This window comes from Muscardinus avellanarius (assembly GCF_963383645.1).
Source record: "Muscardinus avellanarius genome assembly, chromosome: 4".
NCBI lineage: Eukaryota > Metazoa > Chordata > Mammalia > Rodentia > Gliridae > Muscardinus > Muscardinus avellanarius.
The window spans coordinates 94,333,900-94,340,098 of record NC_137789.1 but is presented as its reverse complement, the minus strand read 5'-3'; the positions used below and the strand labels follow the sequence as shown (position 1 = coordinate 94,340,098).

The 6,199-nt window shown below is 46.4% G+C and overlaps 1 pseudogene across 1 annotated transcript; it reads right to left on the bottom strand.

Annotated features, from left to right (window-relative positions):
• Positions 1 to 4,713: 4,713 nt before the first annotated feature.
• LOC308262358 (heterogeneous nuclear ribonucleoprotein D-like) lies at positions 4,714 to 5,890 on the bottom strand (annotated as a pseudogene). The gene is made up of 2 exons: positions 5,531 to 5,890; positions 4,714 to 5,288 (listed from the first exon to the last, which is right to left on the bottom strand). The product of its transcript is annotated as a heterogeneous nuclear ribonucleoprotein D-like (transcript).
• Between the last annotated feature and the right edge of the window lie 309 nt (positions 5,891 to 6,199).

Genomic DNA, 6,199 nt, shown 5'->3' with positions numbered 1-6,199 from the left:
GTTATTTCAACATAAAATGTTATAAATAAGATACTTTGTATTCTTTTTTGTACCAAATCTTTGCAAAATTGCATTTACAGCATATCTCAATCTGGAATAGCCATATTTTTAATACTCGATAGCTACTTTGGGCTAGTGGCTACCACACTGGACCGCACCAGACCTACACTTTCATTTGTTAGACTGGGACTATGGGTGGCCAAGGCCTGGCCCATGGTGATGGCTGGAGGGGGAAGAGACAATTCAATAGCTTCTAGAGAGCTATTGGCACCCCTTTGTTTCTGGTGTTCTTTATAACCACAGACAGCCTTCTTCATTTTCTACCTTTTATTCCCAATGGCCCATTTCCTAGGGAATGGGAACAACTCCTCCATTATGCTTTGAAAAACATGGACTACTTAGCTCGAGAATTACATAACATATAGTCCATATTCAAAAAATGTCACTATTCTCCCACCTAATGCCAACTGTAAAAACAGACACCCAGTAGGTACAAAAAAATAAATAAAACCTGTGAGACGAATTGGTGTTAACTTAGTCCACAAGTAGAACTTCCCAGACCCCATCAAGTTAAGGCAACATCAGGCCCAGAGCATCACAAAGTTGGACTCCTGAGCATGTCTTCCACACAGGCCCTGGAAAATGAGACAGCATATTCTCAACAGGAATAGACTTCCCCTTCACAAGGAAGAAACAGGGGGTTCTGGTCTGGAAGTAGATGCTAGACTCTCTCCCTTGAAGTACAAAGTTATAGCCAGTTGAGGACCTTAAATATCAGATGACAACATAGAATTGCCCGGGCTAGGATAAGAGGTCTCTGAAAGGCCGTGTCCTCCAACCCCTTTGTTATTCAGATAGAAAACTAGGTCTAGAAATAGAAGGAGATTTGCAGACTCAGGAAGGACTGCCCAAGTCCCCTGACATGAAACCAAGGGCTCAGTTTGAAACAGACTTGGGCCGGGCGTGGTGGCGCACGCTTGTAATCCCAGCATTTGGGAGGCTGAGACCGGAGGATGACGGTTCACGGACAGTCTCAGCTACTTAGTGAGGCCCTCTGCAACTTAGTGAGACCCTGTTTCAAAATAAAGAATAAAAACAAATAGGGCAGGGGGTGTAGCTCAGGGGTCGAATGCCCCTGGGTTCCATCCCAGACCTGCAAAAAAAAAAAAAAAAAGAAAAAGAAATAGACGTGGAAATGCTTTACCCTGAATGGCTATGTGGATGTGTACATGTGCGTGTACGTTTTACTGGAGATTGAACCCAGGGGCATCCTACCTCTGAGTTACACCCCCAGATTTTTTTGTTTATTTGTTTTGTTTGAAACAGGGTCTCTCTAGGTTGCTAAGGCTGTCCTTGAATCTGGATCTTCCTGTCTCAGCCTCCCAAGTCCTGAGATGACAGGCCTGTGCCACTACACCAGGCTTGAAAATGCTTTCTGCAGCTTGTAGTGCAGAGGAAAAGCAATAGTCTGTCTTAGGGTCCAGGGTCATTGTGAGAAGTGGATCTAAAAGTTTACATATTGAATCTGCCTTCAACTTCCCAAGTGGTCATGAGAGACCCCTTCCCTCCAGGGTCCCCATCACATTCAAAGATGAGAACAATGCACACAAATGAGACACTGCCTAGCTTCTACCAAGACATCATGAAAGCACAAGGACCATCAACACAAGCCCCACTGTTCAGGTGACAAAACTAAGACTCAGAGGTGGAAGGGACACAAGTAAGACTGCCCGGAAGATTAGTGAGACACTCACCTAGAACCCAAGGCTCTAGGGCCCTTTCTTCCCCACCAGGACACGTCTCCCCAGGTACCAGCATCACTCCCTCCCTTGCCTCTTTGCTTCTGAAATGTCAGGAGGGCTCACCACACAGGAGAGGAGGAAAGGGCATCTTGAGGAAGGGTGGGCAGGCCTCTGGCTTTTCTACGGAGGGTTCAGACACTAGGAAAAATGGGTGTTCGAGGGCCAGGCTGGAGTGAGAGCTGGCAGCTAACAATAAGGCCAGAGAAAAAAATGCAAATGAAATGCAGCTAAGGAAGAGAAATGCAGAGACCTGAGGCTGATTCCATCAAGCATGGATACACGCACACACACACACACACACACACACACACACAACCGCAGCCTCGCGCATCCCACGTCATTCAATTCCCCTGCGTGTTCTAAACCCAGATGATCAGATAATAAGAGGTTGAGTGGTATGCATAACATCAAGTTGATTAAATTTGTTTACTGATAATTCTTTCAGGTTCCCATGAAGATCGTGTAATTTCCTTGCCGTATTTCAAACAGATTTGGGCTAATGCATTATTGACAGCACCCTCGCAGACCAGCTCCACAATGTCATTCAGGATAATTATTTCACAACAGATTTCCAGGGCCTCTGGTTCCTGTTGGGATTCACTTGGGCATAAATTACAGAGCCGAATATTTAATCAGTGTCCCCATTAGAACCCTGTGGCTTATTTTTAGGAGTCGAGGAGAGAGAAGCGGGTGGGGGGAAAGGATATTTGTATTATTGTGGCATGAATACATTTCTTCTGCTCTGGGTGGGTGTTTTTTTTTTTTTCTCTGTGTGTGTGTGTGGGTTTACTTTTTTTTTTCAAAGCTCAACCAAGCTGAAAAGCAGCCTGAAGCATCCTTGCCTTTTTTAGAAATAAACACAAGCATTAATCTTTTGACTGCATTAAATTAAATATTAATGTTAACGGATCACATAATGCGAAGTTAAAAAAACGATTAACATTTACACCACATTCTCTCTCCGTGACTTCTCCATTACACAAATTAGCCCCTCTCTTAACTAATAAGACTTAAGCACCATCACCTTGGGAAGGTGGGACCGGGGGGCATGGCTAGGTGATTGTTTGGGGGCATTTCTGAAGACAGACTGGGGAAAGTGACTGTGGACACGGCTGACCCAACCTACCTCCCTGCCCAGCCTGCTCCGATGTGATGGAGTTGCTCCCTTGCAAGGAATCAGCTCCTAGCTAATTAGTAATGCCAAGGGGTATTACTGCTTGAATGCAGTAGTGTTTGTATTTCTGGCTATTTGTGTCATGCAAGAAGCAGAATCAATGAAGCTGTGGGCCTATGCTGGGCACCCACTGCCTGCCGTTCTCCTTCTGCAGCCTGGCTTAGCCACCATCACACTACAGAAAACTCACTCCAGCCTGCAGGGGCCTCTTCACTGCCACTCCAGCTGTCCCCACCAACCCTCCAGGATGACCTCCGCACCCCGCAGTGGCCTGCTAAGTGGGTCACTGTCCCCTTTTTTTACTTTTTTTGTGTGTGTGTCTGGGTTTGGGGATGGAACCCAGGGGCATTTGACCTCCGAGCTACACCCCCTGCCCTATTTTTTAATTCTTTATTTTTAAACGGTCTCACTAAGTTGCAGAGGGCCTCATTAAGTAGCTGAGGCTGTCCATGAACCACGATCCTCTGGTCTCAGCCTCCCAAATGCTGGGATTACAAGCGTGCGCCGCCACGCCTGGCTCACTGTCCCCTTTTAAAAGGGTGTGTCCTAGCCAGGCATGGTGGTGTAAGTCTGTAATCTCAGTACTTGGGAGACTAAAGAGGAGGAGTGCAGGTTAGAAGGCAGCCTCAGCAACTTAGCAAGACCTACAGCAACTTAGTGAGATCCTGTTTCAAAACAAAAAAAACTAAAAAGGGCTGGGGATGTAGTTAAGAGACAGAACACCCCTGGGTTCAATTACCAGTACCCAAAACTGGGGTGTATCCTCAGGTTTTGAAACTTCTCAACCCTCTTGTACTTAAGACTCTTCATTACTTACCCCTTGACCCCACCAGAGGCCACCAGAAAACTAAGTGTCCCTGCCCCTTCTTCCTGTCTCCTCCTCCTCTTCCTTGACTGCTAATTTCACTAGGCTTCCCCAATGCCTAACACCTACTCCAGACTTGGTAAGTGTCCCCGAACCAGCTGAGTCCTCTGGTTGTCCCCATCAGGGCTGTCCCTGCGACCTGGGCTTCCACCTTAACCACTGCCAGAGAGAGCCCTTCACCAGGCAGCCTGATCCAGCCCCTCTCATGCCTCCCACCGCCTCTACGCCCTGCCCCATACCCCCATCCTAGCCATAGGAGACAGCTCACCCTGAAGTATTTCCATCTAAAGTAAGAGATGAGAACAGGAAACCTCTCAGCCTTCACAGCACAATGCTGCTCGCCTATAACTTGCCACAGGGTGGGCGACATCAGAGATGCAAATCCTGGCGCATTCTCGAGGTGAGATCTATCTCTGCCTAGGTTCTAGCTGTGCAGAGCAAAGAAATGAGCCTCTGAACCTGGCCGGACAATCTGCCGTGGGAAGAGGGCATTTGGACTGGGACTAAAGGAATAAGGGATCTCCGGAGGCAGAAAATATTCATTTTTGTCATGTGTCTGACCTGATTGGCACTTTGTAATGAGAAGAGGGAAATGGGACTCGGCCATGGGAGATGGTCTCTCTCCAGCATTTCAGAGCATCTTTCTCCCCACTGTGAGGACATTTCTCTCTCTTTTTTTTTTTCTTCACATAAGGAAGCATTTATTTGAGGTTTAACATGAAATCATACAAATAAAATTTGTATAAACACAAATCCACATAGAGTCATAACACATAGTAAAGGACAAAGTAAAAGCAGAAAACTCAAGGGCGGCTACATACAGTTGGACAGTTGTGTCTTGCGCACTGGAAAGTCTTCACAAAATAATCATCTTAGATCAACAGAAGACCAGTCTTCAGTGCCATCCTGCAAAGATGGTTTCCTTTAGCAGCTCCCGTTTTCCCCAGCATCCTCCTTGAGTGTGGCTGGTAATTATGTTGGTGACTGCCACCCCCACGAGATGCTTTGCCATCGTGCTTTGTTGACCTCGGCCTCGACCCCTAGTACCGCTCTTCCCCAGCCGCAGCACCTCATCCTCGCTGTGTTGCTGCTGCTGTTGCCTATATACCTCTTTCTTTGGGTTGTGCAACTTTGATTTCACACTACCCAGAGCCAATTTGATGGTATCTGCTTTTTAACAATTTCTTTACTGGCTTTTCATCTGTATATGTGATCAAGAAAAATCCTCTTCTTTCATTTGTTTTGGTATCCATGGGCAGTTCGATATTTTCAATCTCTCCAAAGGCTCAAAAATATTCTTTAATTTGCTCTTCAGAGGTATCCGGGCTCAATCCACCCACAAAAACATTTTAAGGGGGCTCTTTCCCTTTTAAAGCTTTGGCACTTTGGGGGACTATCAATTTGCCATCAAGTTTATGTTTTTTCAGTTCCAAAACCTTATCAACAGCTGAGCGTAGTGGCACATGTTAGTAATCCCAGCATTTGGGAGGCTGAGACAGGAGGATCGCGGTTCGAGGACAGCCTCAGCTACTTAGTGAGGCCCTTTGCAACTCAGCGAGACCCTGTTTCAAAACAAAGAATAAAAAAATAGGTCTGGGGATGTAGCTCAGAGGTAGAATGCCCCTGGGTTCCGTCCCCAATAACACACACACACACACAAAAAAAAAAAAAAAACAACTTTATCAACACTAGCAGCATCTTTGAAAAGCACAAAACCAAATCCTCTTGATCTTCCAACGACTGGATCTGTTTTACTTGTGCAGTCTACCACTTCCCCAAATCGAGGCAAATGTTCGGTCGATCGTTCCTGTTTGTATCCCAGCTCAAGCCTCCAATAAACATTTTACTGTCATCCTGCTGGTTCTTGCTCGCATTGATCTTGGACCCCTCTGTGAACTCCTCTGTGTTGCTGTACTTGTTCACGTCCTCCATGGTGGCGGAGCTGTCGGCAGGGGTGTGCTGGTGCACAGTCCGGGTCCCAGCGGCAGTGGCAGCAGAGCATTGTATGGAGCTGGATTTAAAATGGCGGCGGAAGAGCCGTGAGGACATTTCTAAGAATTTTTAGCTCTTACCTTCGATCGTGAACTCTTGCAGCCCGGCCTAAGCAAGGGAAAGTCTCTGGGCTATCAGAAGGTAACACCCATTCCCTGAGCAAATAATCGTTAGAGCCTATGACCTCTTTTCATCATTCACATCACCAGGATAGGGAAACAATGAGTCCTAGAATCACAGTGTAGCCACTTCCAGCTATGGGTCTTAGGAGGGGGTTAAGGCAAACAGGCCCTTATTTCATTTCTTACTATGTAGAGTTAATATAATCCCTCATCATGAGCATGCATCACATCACGTAGGGAGAAG